Raw genomic sequence first — 15,566 nt, 5'->3', positions numbered from 1 at the left:
CCATGCCCAGCTAATCTTTTTTTTGTATTTTTAGTAGAGATGGGGTTTCACCAGGTTGACCAGGATGGTCTCGATCTCTTGACCTCGTGATCCACCCGCCTCGGCCTCCTACAGTGCTGGGATTACAGGCTTGAGCCACCGCGCCCGGCAGACGAATGAATTTTTAAATGTTATACATACACACACACACACACACACACACACACACATATACACAATGGAATATTATTCAGCCACAAAAAGAATGAAATCCTGTCATTCACTGTGACATAGATGGAACTGGAGGACAGAATATTAAGTGAAATAAGCCTGGAACAGAAAGTGAAACACCGCATGTTCTCACATGCGGAAGCCAGGATAAGTTGATGTCATAGAAGTAAAAAGTAGAACAGAACATATTTGTGGTAGAGAAGTGGGTATAGATAGGGAGAGATTTGTGAAAGGACCCAAAATTACAACTATCTAGATAAAAGGAATAAGTTCTAGTGTTCTATAGCACTGTGGGATGACTATATTAGAGTTAACAAAAATATATACTTTCAAATAGGAGGAGGATATTGAATATTCCTTTCATAAGCTTATTTGTCATTTGTGTATCTTCTTTGTTGAGGTATCTGTTTAGATATTTTGTCAATTTTTTTTTCTTTTCAAGTCTTCACATCTCAGATATTTTGCCAATTTATTTTTATTTATTTTCATTTTTTTAATTTTTTTGAGATGGAGTCTTGCTCTGTTGCCCAGGCTGGAGTGCAGCGACACAATCTTGGCTCACTCCCACCCCCGTCTCCCAGATTCAAGCAATTCTGCATTAGCCTCCTGAGTAGCTGGGACTACAGGTATGCACGACCTTGCCTGGTTAATCTTTGTATTTTTAGTAGAGACGGGGTTTCACCGTGTTGGCCAGGCTGGTTTCAAACTCAAATGATCTGACCTCAAATGATCCAACCACCTCGGCCTCCCAAAGGGCAGAGATTACAGGCGTGAGCCACTTCGCCTAGACGTGTTGTCAATTTTTAAATTGGGTTAAATAACAGTCCTTTGTAAGATACGTCTTTTGCAAGTATTTTCTCCCAGTCTGAATTGTCATAACATTCTTTTGATGTAATCTTTATATGTTGCTAGATTTGGTGCGTTAGTATTGTGTTGAGAATTTTTTCTTCCATTTTCATAAAAGATAATGGTTTGTAGTTTTCTTACACTGTCATCTGGTTTTTGTATTAGTATAATACAGGCATCATAGAATGTGTTGAAAAGTATTTCCTTCTCTTTTATCTTTTGAAAGAGTTTGGTGTTAATTCCTTTTTAGACATTTGGTAGAACGCATCGGTGAAGCATCTGGTCCTGTGCTTTTCTTTGTGGTAAGTTTTGTAATTATTAATTGTTATGTGTCTATTCTGAATTTCTATTTCTTCTTCAGTCAGCTTTGATAGTCTGTGTCTTTCCACGAATTTGCTCATCACCCATCTGAGTTATCTAAAGTTTTCGCATACAATTGTTCACAGTATTCCATTCTAATCCTTTTTCTGTTTCTATGGTAAGCAGTAATGTCCTCTTTTTTAGTCTTAGTTTTAGTGCTACAAGTCTTCTCTCTTATTTCCTTGTCAGTCTAGCTAGAATAAAGGTTTGCCAGTTTTAGCAATCATTTCAAATAACTAGCTTTTTAAAGAAATGGGCTTCACTAAGTTGCCCAGGCTAGAGTGCAGTAACTATTCACAGGTGCAATCATAGCACACTGCAGCCTCAAATTCCTAGCCTCAAGTGATCCTCCTATCTCAGCCTCCTGAGTAGCTGGGACTATAGGCACATACCAACATGCCTGGCCCCTCGTGTCTTAAAATGAAAGTTAGATTATTGTTTGAAATCTTTATTCTTTTAAAATATAGGCATTTATAGTTATACATTTCACTCTAAGCATTACTTTTGCTGCATCCATAAGTTTTGATATTCTGCATTTTCATTAATATCAAAGCATTTTCTCATTTTTCTTGCGTTTCTTTTCCTGACACATTGGTTATTCAAGAGGGTGTTGTTTCATTTCCACGTATTTGCCAAATTTGTTGTTGATTTCTAATTTTATCCCATTGTGAATTCTGGCACTCATAAAGCTGTACCCCAGAATGAGGGCATCAGAAACAGCCTCAGTAGAAAAAGTTTCTCTCTGATCTTCTCCTGCCCTCCTGTTTCTCAGTCTCATTCTCCACCAAGGCTAGCCAGAGACACCTAGCATCCCTATTCCACAAGGCAGGTCATAGAAACCAGAAGCCCTTTTCCCCAAAGCTAGCTGTAAAACCTAAAACTATGAATGTAGCCTTTCTTCCACCTTTCTGTGTAAAAAGTAGTCATAAAGGATTATCTGACCTACATTGTTTGATTGTAGGTCGTAAGACTCCCATTCCTGAGAGGGCCCTGCTCCATATCCAGAAGGAAGGAATGCATTACGGATCCCTACAACCACACCCAGCTAATTTTTGTATTTTCAGTAGAGACAGGGTTTCACCATGTTGGTGAGGCTGGTCTTGAACTCCTGACCACAGGTGATCCACCTGCCTCTGCTTCCCAAAGTGCTGGTATTACAGGCGTGAGCTACCACACCTGGCCCATTTCCCCACTCTTAGCATTACATCACACCGTAACATATGGTGGAGAATGTTTCATGTATACTTGAAAAGAATGGTCCTGTAAGCCCAGCTACTTGGGAGGCTGAGGCAGGAGAATTGCTTGAGCCCAAAGGTGGAGGTTACAGTGAGTGGAGATCATGCCACTGCACTTCAGCCTGGGCAACAGAGTGAGATTCCATCTCAAAAAAAAAAAAAGAGAGAGAGAGAGAAGAATGTATATTCAGCCTTTGGCTGGTGAACTCTTCTATAGATGTGTGTTAGGTTTAATTATGTTTTAGTGTTATCCTACTCTTTTATTTCCTTGTTTGTCTTCTGCCTAATTGTTCTGTCCATCACTGAAAGTGGGGTATTAAAGTCTTTAACTTTTATTGTTGAAATATGTATTTCTCCATTTAATTCTGACTATTTTTGCTTTATGTATTTTAGGACTCTGTTGTAAGGTGCATATGTGTATATAACTGTGTATAGAATTGTTATTCTTTTTGTTGGATTTACCAGTTTATCTCTGTAAAATGTCCTTCTTTGTCTCTGGAAACAATTTTTTTCTTAAAGTCTATTTTGACTAATAGGATGACTATTCTGACTCTCTTTTGGTTACTATTTGTATCTTTTCTCATCTTTTTACTTCCAGCCTATTTGTGACTTTGAATCCAAGCTAAATCTCCTTTATGAGCTGTGTTTTACCTGAACAATAAAATAAAAAATTTAAAAATAAGTCCAGCCATGATGGCTAAGACCTGTCATCCCAGCACTTCGGGAGGCCGAGGAAGGCGGATTGCCTGAGCTCAGGAGTTCAAGACCAGCCTGACCAACATGGAGAAACTTTGTCTCTACTAAAAATACAAAATTAGCTGGGTGTGATGGTGCATGCTTGTAATCCCAGCTACTCGGAAAGCTGAGGCAAGAGAATCGCTTGAACCCGGGAGGTAAGGTTGCAGTGAGCCAAGATCATGCCATTGCACTCCAGCCTGGGCAATGAGCAAAACTCCGTCTCGCAAAATAAATAAATAAAAATAAGAAGGCTAGGCTCAGTGGCTCATGCCACCCAGCATTTTGGGAGGCCAAATTGGGTGGATCACTTGAGGCCAGGAGTTCAAGAGCCACCTGGCCAACATAGTAAAACCCTGTCTCTACTAAAAATACAAATAGTTAGCCAGGCATGGTGGCACAAGCCTGTGGGCTCAGCTACCCGAGATGCTGAGGCACAAAAATTGCTTGAACCCGGGAGGCAAAGGTTGCAGTATACTGAGATCACCCCACTGCACTCCAGCCTGGTGACAGAGCAAGACTGTCTCAAATCAAATAAAATGAAATAATAATAATAATAAAGGATAGAGTAAATCTCCTGTAGATAACATATTGGAGTTTTTTTTTTTCCATTCTGCCAATCCATTCAGTCGATCTCTCTCTTTTGATTGGAGTACATTTATTGTAATTATTTATAAGGTTAAATCCATGTACATTTATTGTAATTATTTATAAGGTTGAATTTACACCTGACAATTTGCTATTTGTTTTCTATATGTCTTTTTTATTTCTGTATCCCTCATTATTGCCTTCATTCGTGTCAAATAAATTTTTCTAGTGTGTTCCATTTTAATTATCTTGTCATTTATTTTACTACACTTATTTAAGCGTTCATTTTTTTTGTAGACAGAGCCTTGCTCTGTTGCCCAGGCTCCAGTCCAGTGGTGCAATCTTGGCTCATTGCAACCTCCACCTCCCAGGTCCCAGTGATTCTTGTGCCTCAGCCACCCAAGTAGCTGGGATTACAGGTGTTACAGGTGTGCATCACCATGCTGAGCTAATTTTGGTATTTTAGCAGAGATGGATTTTTGCCACGTTGGCCAGGCTAGTCTTGAACTTCTGGCCTCAAGTGATCCACCTGTCTCAGCCTGCCAAAGTGCTGGGATTACTGGCATAAGCCACTGTGCCTGGCCTACTATATTTAAAAACATTGCCTTCTTAATGTTGCTTTTGGGATTAAAATTAATAACTTATAAACAATCTAGTTTTGATTAATACCAAGTTTATTTTAACAGCATTTAAAAACTTTGGTCCAATAGCTCTGTTCTTTCCTTTCTCCTTTGTACTATTATTGTCATACAAACTAATTTTTATACATAGAGTATGCATCAACACAGATTTATAATTATTGCTCTATGTGGCTGCCTTTTACATCAAATAAAAGAAAAAAAGAGTTACAAACAAAAATACATTTATGCTGTCTTTTACTTTGCTTATGTAATTATCTTTGCTGGTATTCTTTATTTATAGGTGTGGATTCTTATTACTATCTGGAGGCCTTCCATCCAGCACAAAAGTCTCCTTTTAGCATTTCTCATAGGGCAGGTGTATTGTCCATTCTCAGGATGCTATAAAGAACTGCCCAAGGCTGGGCTCGGTGGCTCACGCCTGTAATCCCAGAACTTTGGGAGGCCGAGGATGTCAGGAGTTCAAGACCAGCCTGACCAACATGGAGAAACCCCATCTCTACTAAAAATACAAAATTAGCCAGATGTGGTGGCACATGCCTGTAATCCCAGTTACTTGGGAGGCTGAGACAGGAGAATCGGTTGAACCTGGGAGGCAGAGGTTGTAGTGAGCTGAGATTGCGTCATTGCACTCCAGCCTGGGCAACAAGAGCAAAACTCCGACTCAAAAAAAGCAAAAACAAAAACAAAAAAAACTGCCCAAGACTGGGTAATTTATGAAGGAAAGAGGTTTAATTGACTCAGAGTTCCACATGGCTGGGGAGGCCTGTAATCCCAGCACTTTGGGAGGCCAAGGTGTTGGATCACTTGAGGTCAGGAGTTCAGACCAGCCTGGACAACATGGCAAAACCCTATCTCTACTAAAAATACAAAAATTAGCTAGGTATGGTGGCGTGTGCCCATAATTCCAGCTACCCTGGAGACTGGGGCATAAGAATTGTTTGAACCTAGGAGGCAGAGGTTGCAGTGAACCCAAGTTGCACCGTTGCACTCCATTCTGGGTGACAGAGTGAGATGCCATTTCAAAAAAAAAATTTAAAAAATAAAGATGAATATCTTTAAGTTTATAATATTTGTCCTATGCTGAGCTTCTCAAAAGTTTGTATTAACGCTTTTCCTCAAAATGAGGATACTAGGCCTAGTGTGGTGGCTCATACCTGCAATCCCCCAGCACTTTGGGAGTCCAAGTCAGGTAGATCACCTGTGATTAGGAGTTTGAGACCAGCCTGGCCAACATGGTGAAACCCCATCTCTACTAAAAATACAAAAATTAGCTGAACATGGTGGTGGGTGCCTGTAATCCCAGCTTCTCGGGAAGCTGAGGCCGGAGTATCACTTGATCTCAGGAGGTGGAGGTTGCAGTGAGCCGAGATTGTACCAGTGCACTCCAGCCTGGACAACAGAGTGAGACTCTGTCTCAAAAAAAAAGTCAGGACACTTTAGACCATTATTTGTTAATGTACTATTTCTGCTCTTTCTCTTCTCTCCTTTTGAGACTCCCAGTGTGTATATATTGGCACAGCTGTTGCTGTCCCACTGGTTCCTTAGTGTGTATTCAATTTCCTTCATTTTTTTTTCATTTGTTCCTCAGGGTCGATAATGTTAGTTGATGTATTTTCAAGTTTGCTTATGCTTGCTTCGCAATCTTTAAATCTGCTGATAAGCCTCCCTACTGAACTTTTCATTATAGTTATCGTAATTTTGAACTACAGAATTTCTATTATTTGGTTCTTTTTATTATTTCCTCTCCATTTCATTAATATTTTCTATTTGGTAAGATATTATTCTCATACTTTATTCCTTACACATAGTTTTGCTTAGTTTTTGAACACATTTAAAAGAGGTGATTTAAGGTCCGTCTAATAAATCAAACATCTGTGCTTTTCAGGGACAATTTTCATTTCCTGCTTATTTTCTGGCGTGTGGACCATACTCTTTAAATTCTCTGCAAGTCTCATAACTTTTTGTTGAAAACTGAACTTTTAAAATAACATATTTTGGCAACCCTGGAAATCAGATTTTCTTTCTCAAGGTTTACTGTTGTCGCTTTTGGTTGTTGTTTGCCTGTTTAGTGTAATTTCTGGCTTGGTTGAATAATGTCTGTTTTCTTTATCATGGTGGCCTCTGAAATCTCTGCTCAGTTAGCTTAGTGGGAGCTGCCCTGTTCACTGTAATTTCAAAATACTGAAAAAAACACTTAAATGTCTATCAGCAGAGGAAGGTTGAGTTAAAATAGAGAGAATCCAGGAACATAAATTCTGTGTATCCACTAAATATTGCTGATGTGCTGGCAGGAAAGGATGTCCAAGAGATGAGGAAACACATTTTGCAGTCTAATAGATTTAGCATGCTTACTTTTTTGTAAAATAAATAATATACTATCTGTAATAATATGAGAAAATTCTGCACCAGGTGCGGTGGCTCACACCTGTAATCCCAGCACTTTAGGAGGCCAAGGCTGGCAGATCACCCGAGGGCAGGAGTTTGAGACCAGCCTGGCCAACATGGTGAAACCCTGTCTTACTAAAAATACAAAACTTAGCAGGGCATGGTGGCGGGTGCCTGTAATCCCAGCTACTTGGGAGGCTGAGGCAGAAAAAATGCTTAAACCTGGGAGATGGAGGTTCCTGTGAGCTGAGACCCTGCCATTGCCTTCCAGCCTCGGCAACAAGAGCGAAACCTTGTCTCAAAGAAAAAGAAAAAAAGAAAATTCTGGAAGGACAATATGAATAGTTACCTGGTTGAAGGGGTGGGGTTTACACTTGGAAGGGCAGGCACTGAGGGCTGTGGTGAGCCAAGGAGGGGATGCTTCACTTTAATTTTATATCTTTTTTTTTTAAAAAAATATGGGATTATTGTTGTTTTTAAGCTTGTTTGTGTGGTTTATCTTCCTCTGCAATTTTCCTAGTGAAACTAATAGTGACACATGCCTGTAGTCCCAGCTACTCAGGCGGCTGAGGTGAAAGGGTTGCCTGGGCTCGGGAGGTGGAGGTTGCAGTGAGCTGAGATTGTGTCACTGTACTCCAGCCTGGCCCAGAGGGAGAGCCCATCTCAAAAAAACAAACAAACAAAAAACAGTAACAAAGCAAAATTAAGACAGGAAGGAGAGAGATTTTGTCTCAGATGTCTGCATCCTTACCTTCAGGCCCAGTCTCTGACTTTGTTTTCTAGTGAGATAAAAATGAATAAGCCCCCATGTGTCAGAGTTTGATGATTTCTTGGAAACCACCATCCAGTGACCTCCTTTTTCAGGTGATGCAGGCCCTCACCTGGCACCTGAACTTCAGGTTGAAATGTCAGTCGGCTTTGCCACTTGTGGATAAGGTCCCTTTGGGGAAGTGATTTTCCATCTCCTAGTCTTCACCACTGCAAACCCAGCTCCATGGTAATTGTTGTAACAGCTTTCTGACTGTTACAACCTACAGAAAGAAGCTGGAGAAGAGTGACAACAAACAGGAGACAAGGGCAGTCCTCCTGTCTAGAGGTGTGGGGCTCAAAGGACACCAGTGACATTTGTTTGCATCTCAATGGCATTTAAGGATAATCTATGCTGAGCAGCGTATTTCATCAAGCAGGAAGTGAGACCCAGAAAACAAAGCCTTTTGCCAAAGAGTTCCTTAGGCAGGGGCAAGTTCCAGAACAAAGGAGAGGTGAAAGCTGCCGAGAGCTTGTGTTCTCTCGACTAAGGAGACAATTCACAATCTCCAAAATGCATCTCCTTTCTGGGAACTCTTTATCTCTGCACTTTGAAAGCTATCATCGCCCCAGGTGTTCTGAGCCCCCTTTGCCTTTTTTAATAGGTGGGGAGAGGTAGAGAACTCGGGTTAAGACTTGTCAAGAGTTTCCAAGGGAGTTTTGGAAAAAAGATGAGAGAAAGACAGAAACATCTGTTCCCAGCTAGCTCATTGACTCACCCTGTAACCTTAGCACTTTGGGAAGCCAGAGTGGGAGGTTTGCCTTGCAGTGAGGAGTTTGATCCCAGCCTGGGCAACATAGCGAGACACGCCCCCACCCCCACTGCCTCATCTCTACTAAAGAAGAAAAAAGAAAAATAAAATAAACATCTGACCCTAGGTGGAGGAGACTTGGTGTTTCTCTTAAGAACGCCTGTTTCCGTGGAAACGTAGGGACGACACCAGTCCCCAGGCCTGAGTTGGCAACACAGCTCCACTGCACAACCTCGCAGGCTCAGAGCAGTTTCAGCGTCCACCCTCCTGAAGCCGTGCTGCTCTGGAGAAATATAATGTGAGCCATATGTGTAACTTAAATTTTACAGTAACAACATTCAACTAAAAATAACCAGGTGAAATTGATTTTAATAATACATTTCATTTACCCAATATGTCAAAATGTTATTGTTTCAACAGGTAATGCATATAAAAAATCATGGAGATAGTTCACATTCTGTTTTCCACTGTAAGCTTCCAAAATCTGGTGTGTTTTGTGTTGTATGCTCACAGCACAACTCAATTCGGACTTGCCATGTTCAGGTGCACAATCATCGTGTGTGGCCCAGGGCTGGCGTCCTGGACAGCGCAGGACAAGTGAACACAAACTCCCTCCCTGCCCTTCTCCGCCCACACCTGCCAGCCTGTAAGAGGAGGAAGCACCCCTTCTCCAGGCCAGTGTGGTAGTTCATGGTGGCTGAGACAGGCTAGAATCTCAGGGCTGCTCTGAGGGAAAGAGCTCAGTCTGGACTCTGACTTCCTCCCTCGAAGAAATGGAGATAGGCTGAGCACTTTGGGAGGCCAAGGCAGGAGGATCACCTGAGCCCAGGAGTTCAAAACCAGCCTGGGGAACACAGTGAGACTTTGTCTCTGCAAAACAACAGCAACAAAAATTAGCCAAGTACGGTGGCACACGCCTGTAGTCCCAGCTGCTCGGAAGGCTGAGTTGGAGGATTGCTTTGTGATACCCTGCTTTTTGCCAACTAAAACTAACTCTCCTTTCCCTGACTAAAAGCTTTTCAGGCTTTATGTTAGCCTTTTTTGAGCTGGATAGACTCCATCTTGGCTTCTTCATTTTAGTAACCTTCTCCCCATTCAGTATGTAACTATAGTATAAAGCACGGTCAGACTGACCCTGGGCACCCAGAAATGCCTTTGTTGATAAGAGGCTGAGTAAGTGGTACCAGCAGAGCCTGGGAATGCAGCTGCAGTGAGCGCCCAGAGCCCGCCTTATCTGTAAGTTGTATGTCTTTCATGACAGCTGTACTCCTCACACCTGGCACTGTTTTATTTCTTTTTTTTTAAAGACAGGGTTTCGCCATGTTGGCCAGGCTGGTCTTGAACTCCTAACCTCAGGTGATCCACCCGCCTGGGCCTCCCAAAGTGCTGAGATTACAGGCGTGAGCCACCACACCCAGCCCAGCACTGTTTTATTTCTTATGTATCAGTTTTTCTTTTTAACTTTTTTGCTTACTCTGCCTTTGTGAAAACTTTGTTTCAGCTAGGTTCCCCCCTTCCTGTTAAACTAGTGTATAAAAGACCACCTAATTTTTTCTTCGGGGCGGAGAGAATTTTGGGCGTTAGCCACTCTGGGTCACCAGCTTAATAAAGGACTCATAATTCATTCTCAGCGTGTGGCGAATTCCTTGACTCGCTTGGGTACAACAGCTTGAGCCCCAGAGGTCGAGACTGCAGTGAGCTGTAATCCTGCCACTGTACTCCAGCCTGGGCCACAGAGGAGACCCTGTCTCAAAAAGAAAAAAAAAAAAAGAAGAAGAAGGAAAAGAAAGAGACTAGGGGAGATTGTGAGGACTATTTAATACACATGAGGACCTAGAGGAGGACTTGGCCCAGAAGAAAGAGCAAAATACACCAGCCCTTGTGCTCCACACGGTCTTGTTTTGTCCTGCCAAGCCCACGGCTAGAGTTGCCCAAAATGCTGGCAGGGGAATTTCCAGAAGGGAGTGCCCCAAACCATCCCAAGATGGGGTTGGTTGGGATTCCAAAGAAAGAAGCACTAACGGCAGGGTGATGAGTCCAGAGCATTTATTAGGGGAACCTATGTACAGAAGCTGCAGCAACCCACTCGAGGGACAGCAAGAGACAAGGGGCCTCTCCCTAGGTACATTTGCAGCAAGGGGCCCGGGGTTTGTAGATGTCAGGGTTGAAGGAATTTAGCTCAGGGCCGAGGCCAGTTTCTTTCCGTGTTGTGGGCAAACAACCTAGATAGATAAATACTGAGGCCCAGCTTTGGGTTCAAACCTGCAGGGAAAAACCTGTAGCTGGCTGCATCACAGAGCAGTGAAGACATTCTGTGATTTTTGTTCAAGACTATTAGGGGAGACAGAGATCACCTCCAGCCCCCATTTTAGCTCTCAGTAGCTCTTCAACTGGATCTAGAAACCAAATGATACCAGGCAGATTTCTTTTTTTACCATTATTTTTATTTTTTGAGACAGAGTCTTGCTCTGTCACCAGGCTGGAGTCCAGTGGCGCGATCTTGGCTCACTGCAAACTCCAACTCCCTGGTTCAAGTGATTCTCCTGTTTCAGCCTCCTGAGCAGCTGGGATTACAAGCCCATGCCATCACACCCAGCTAATTATTGTATTTTTAGTAGAAACAGGGTTGCACCATGTTGGCCAGGCTGGTCTCGAACTCCTGACCTCAAGTGATCCTCCTGCCTCAGCCTCCCAAAGTGCTGGGATTACAGGCATGAGCCACTGCACCTGGCCAGCAGATTTTTTTTTTTAAAGCAAATCATTTTTATTTTTTAAAATTTATTTATTCATTTGAGACAGGGTCTCACTCTGTTTTGTGGGCTGGAGCGCAGTGGTGCAATCACAGCTCTCTGCAGCTTTGACTTCCTGGGCTCAAGGGATTCTCCCATCCCAGCCTCCCGAACAGCTGGGACTACAGGCACTCACCATCTCATTTTGTTGGTTTTTTTTTTCTGAGATGGAGTTTCACTCTTGTTGCCCAGGCTGAAGTGCAGTGGCGTGTCCTTGGCTCACTGCAACCTCTGCCTCCCAGGTTCAAGCGATTCTCCTGCTTTAGTTTCCAGAATAGCTGGAAATACAGGTGTGCACCACTATGCCCCGCTAATGTTTGTGTACTTTTAGTAGAGATGGGCTTTCACCATGTTGGCCAGGCTGGTCACAAACTCCTGACCTCAAGTGATCCACCCACCTCAGCCTCCCAAAGTGCTGGGATTATAGGCGTGAGCCACCCAACCTGGCCTATAATTTTTTAAAGTTTTTTTGTAGAGATGGAGTCTCCCTGTGAGGCTAGGCTGGTCTCGAACTCCTAGGCCCAAGTAATCCTCCTGTCTTGGCCTCTCAAAGCATTGGGATTACAGGCATGAGCCACTGCCCATCCTGACAGCGGGTAGGTTAACAAGAGAAAAGTATACAAATTTCATTAGTTTTGCATGAACATGGGGATCTTTACAGGAGAGGGAAGTCTGAAAAAGTGGCCGAAGCAAGATGCTTTTATACTTTTCAGACAAAGAATGATAAATTTAAGAAAAAACAACAGGACAAAGAAAACCTGGCAACAGGCAGTAAATTTTCCAGGGGAGTCACAGGAGATATTGGGGGGAGGTGTCAAACTAGTGGAAGATAAGGGTTATTCATTAAGTATATTTATTTAGGTCCATTGCAGCCTCCAATTCCCAGTCTCTGGGGATAGGGCTCTCTCTTCACCCTGGTATGGCAAGGGTACCCCTTCCAGAGGAAACTTTATGGCTTGTTTCATGCAAGAAGAGATGTGTCAGCCCACCCTATCTGAAACTATAGTTTCTCCAATAGTATCAGCTCAAAACAATTAATATACCAATCTGACATATTTTGGGATAGCACGTCCTTTACTCCTTCAGTTCATTGGCATGGAACTTCACTAGACGTTTTCAAACATTAAAAGCTGAGTTTGGCCTGGCACGGTGGCTCACACCTGTAATCCCAGCACTTTGGGAGGCCGAGGTGGGTGGATAATGATATCCGAAGACTGAGACCAGCCTGGCCAACATGGTGAAACCCCGTTTCTACTAAAAATACAAAAATTAGCTGTGCTTGTTGGCGTGCGCCTGTAGTCCCAGCTACTCAGGAGGCTGGGTCAGGAGAATCGCTTGAACCAGGGAGTCGGAGTTTGTAGTGAGCCGAGATCGCACCACTGCACTCCAGCCTGGTGACAGAGCAAGACTCCATCTCAAAGAAAAAAAAAAAAAAAATGCTGAGTTGGTTGCTGTGGAGAGAAGAGTTGAGTTAGTAACTCTGTGATAACAGATCTCAAAAGGGAGAGAAGCGCATCGATCAGGAGGCGAATGGACAACCAGAAGAGAATAATCTAAGTGCAGTTCCCACGCTCCAGGAAGCGAGCCTCTCCTTGCTGGGAGTAGGTTCGTCCAATGGAATGTTTTAGCCTTCACGCTTCGGGGAACAGGCCGAGCTGGCCTTCTCCCAGGCTCTAGTAGTTTCCGCGCCGCTGTCGCATGCCTGCGCGCACAGCTGGGCCGGCAGCGCGTCCTACCCAGCAGCCATGAGCCAGGCTGCGGTGCCAGACGGTTCCCGGCGGGGGGCAGGGGCGGAGGAGCCCCAAGGAGGCCCGCCTGACCACTGACCGGTTGCCATGGCATCCTACTACGAGATTCTAGATGTGCCGCGAAGTGCGTCCGCTGATGACATCAAGAAGGCGTACCTGCGCAAGGCTCTCCAGTGGCACCCAGACAAAAACCCAGATAATAAAGAGTTTGCAGAGAAGAAATTTAAGGAGGTGGCCGAGGCATATGAAGTGCTGTCTGACAAGCACAAGCGAGAGGTGTATGACTGCTATGGTCGGGAAGGGCTGACAGGGGCAGGAACTGGCCCGTCTCGGGCAGAAGCTGGCAGTGGTGCACCTGGCTTCACCTTCACCTTCCGCAGCCCCGAGGAGGTCTTCCGGGAGTTCTTTGGGAAAGGAGATCCTTTTGCAGAGCCCCTGATGACCGGCGCCTTTTCTCAGAGCTTCAGAGCCGGGGTTCCCGACACTCAGGCCCCTTCTTTACCTTCTCTTCCTCCTTCCCTGGTCAGTCCGATTTCTCCTACTCATCTTTCTCCTTCAGTCCCAGGGCTGGTGCTTTTCACTCTGTTTCTACATCTACCACCTTTGTCCAAGGACGCCGCATCACCACACGCAGAATCACGGAGAACGGGCAGGAGCCGGTGGAAGTGGAAGAGGACTGGCAGCTGAAGTCAGTCACAATCAATGGTGTCCCAGATGACCTGGCACTGGGCTTGGAGCTGAGCCGTCGCGAGCAGCAGCCGTCAGTCACCTCCAGGTCCGGGGGCACTCAGGTCCAGCAGACCCCTGCCTCAGGCCCCTTGGACAGTGACCTCTCTGATGATGAGGACCTGCAGCTGGCCATGGCCTACAGCCTGTCAGAGATGGAGGCAGCTGGGAAGAAACCCGCAGATGTGTTCTGAGCCGGATGCCGGGATCCAGAGTCGTTGCACAGTTCCAACAGGACAGCGCCCTCCCCCATGTGCTGGGAGGGGACCCTCCATTCCTCTCCCTCACCCTTGCTGAGTGTAGAGCCGGGGCCTGGGTGGTGGGTGGGGGCTGGGTGGGAGGCAGCAGTAGTCTTAGCCTGTGCACTCTCTTCCTTGGGTGTTTGGTGCTGGCCCCTGGGGACTACAAATCCCAGAATGCGGTGCGCCCGGCCCCATTTCTGATAGATCCCGCTTGGGGGAGTTGGTGCCTAGTTATGGAGCTGTGCATCTTGGGACATGTAGTAGCCCAGGTCGGCCTGTCACTCACTGTGAGATGGGAAGATTTTGTCTTTTGATTTATCCCTGGAGGGCCGGCAAGGTCGTAGATGAAGGGGGAATGATCTGAGCCTTGGTTCCTCTGACACGTCTTGCTAGCCCCAGGGTTAGAGTGGGCAGGGCAGAGCCGTGCAGCACCTGGGAGAGGTTCCCTTCCCGTGGGCAGCCTGGGGTCCCAGGAACAAGCCAGGGCCAGTAGCATGTTTGCCTGAGCAGGGCGTGGCTCCGGAAAGCTGAGGAGTGTGTGCTGGCAGAGAGCTTCGAGGGCAAGGCCACCCGAGGGGGCGTGTGTGTGGCGGGGCTTGGCGTGTGATGGCAGCTCCAGGCATGCCGCTGCTTGTATGGCTTTCTTTGGCCTCTGACCCTGCTGCCCATTCTTTCCAACATCACAGACGAGCAGCCCCTCCTCCTCCCTGCCTGGGGAGCCCGGTGGCCAGGGAGGGGAGTGGTGGAGCCAGCTTCTGTAACACTGAGTCTCAGAGACGAACCAAAGCCAGCTGGGCTCAGCTCAGACAGAGGGGAAAATGCTGGAAGGCAATAAAACTGTTTTGAGAAAAAAGAAAAAAAATGTCTTAGCCTTGTTCAGGCCCAGTAGTTCACACCTGTAATCCCAGCACTTTGGGACGCCGAGAGGGATGGATCACCTGAGGTCAGGAGTTCGAGACCACCCTGACCAACATAGAGAAACCTGTCTCTACTAAAAAATACAAAATTAGCCAGGCAGTACAACCTTCTGATGAAACTCCTGACCTCAGATGTTTCATATGATGAAACCTCATCTCTACTAAAAATACAAAAATGAGCTGGGCGTGGTGGCATGTGCATGTAATCCCAGCTACTCAGGAGGCTGAGACAAGAGAATCACTTGAACCCAGGAGGCGGAGCTTGCAGTAAGCCGAGATCGTGGCTTTACACTCCAGCCTGGGCAACAAGAGCAAAACTCTGTCTCAACAACAACAACAACAACAGCAACAGCAACAAAAAAGTTTTAGTCTCATTTATTTCATGAAAAACGTTATTTATTTGTTTGTTTTATTGAAACAGAGTCTCCCTCTGTCACCCAGGCTAGAGTACAGTGGTGCTGTCTTGGGTCCCTGCAACTTCCACCTCCCAGGTTCAAGTGATTCTCCTGCCTCTGCCTCCTGAGTATCTGGGATCACAGGCACGTGCCACCACGCCTGGCTAACTTTCATTTTTTTTTTTTTTTT

General features: G+C 45.1%; 1 pseudogene across 1 annotated transcript; it reads left to right on the top strand.

Moving 5' to 3' along the window:
• Window positions 1–13,139: 13,139 nt before the first annotated feature.
• Window positions 13,140–14,917, top strand: LOC108304339 (annotated as a pseudogene). The gene has a single exon (XR_001825210.2). The product of XR_001825210.2 is annotated as a dnaJ homolog subfamily B member 2-like (transcript).
• Window positions 14,918–15,566: the final 649 nt, after the last annotated feature.

Source organism: Cebus imitator, unplaced genomic scaffold (assembly GCF_001604975.1).
Source record: "Cebus imitator isolate Cc_AM_T3 unplaced genomic scaffold, Cebus_imitator-1.0 Scaffold53, whole genome shotgun sequence".
Taxonomy (NCBI): Eukaryota; Metazoa; Chordata; class Mammalia; order Primates; family Cebidae; genus Cebus; species Cebus imitator.
This window is presented reverse-complemented; position numbering and strand designations above follow the sequence as displayed.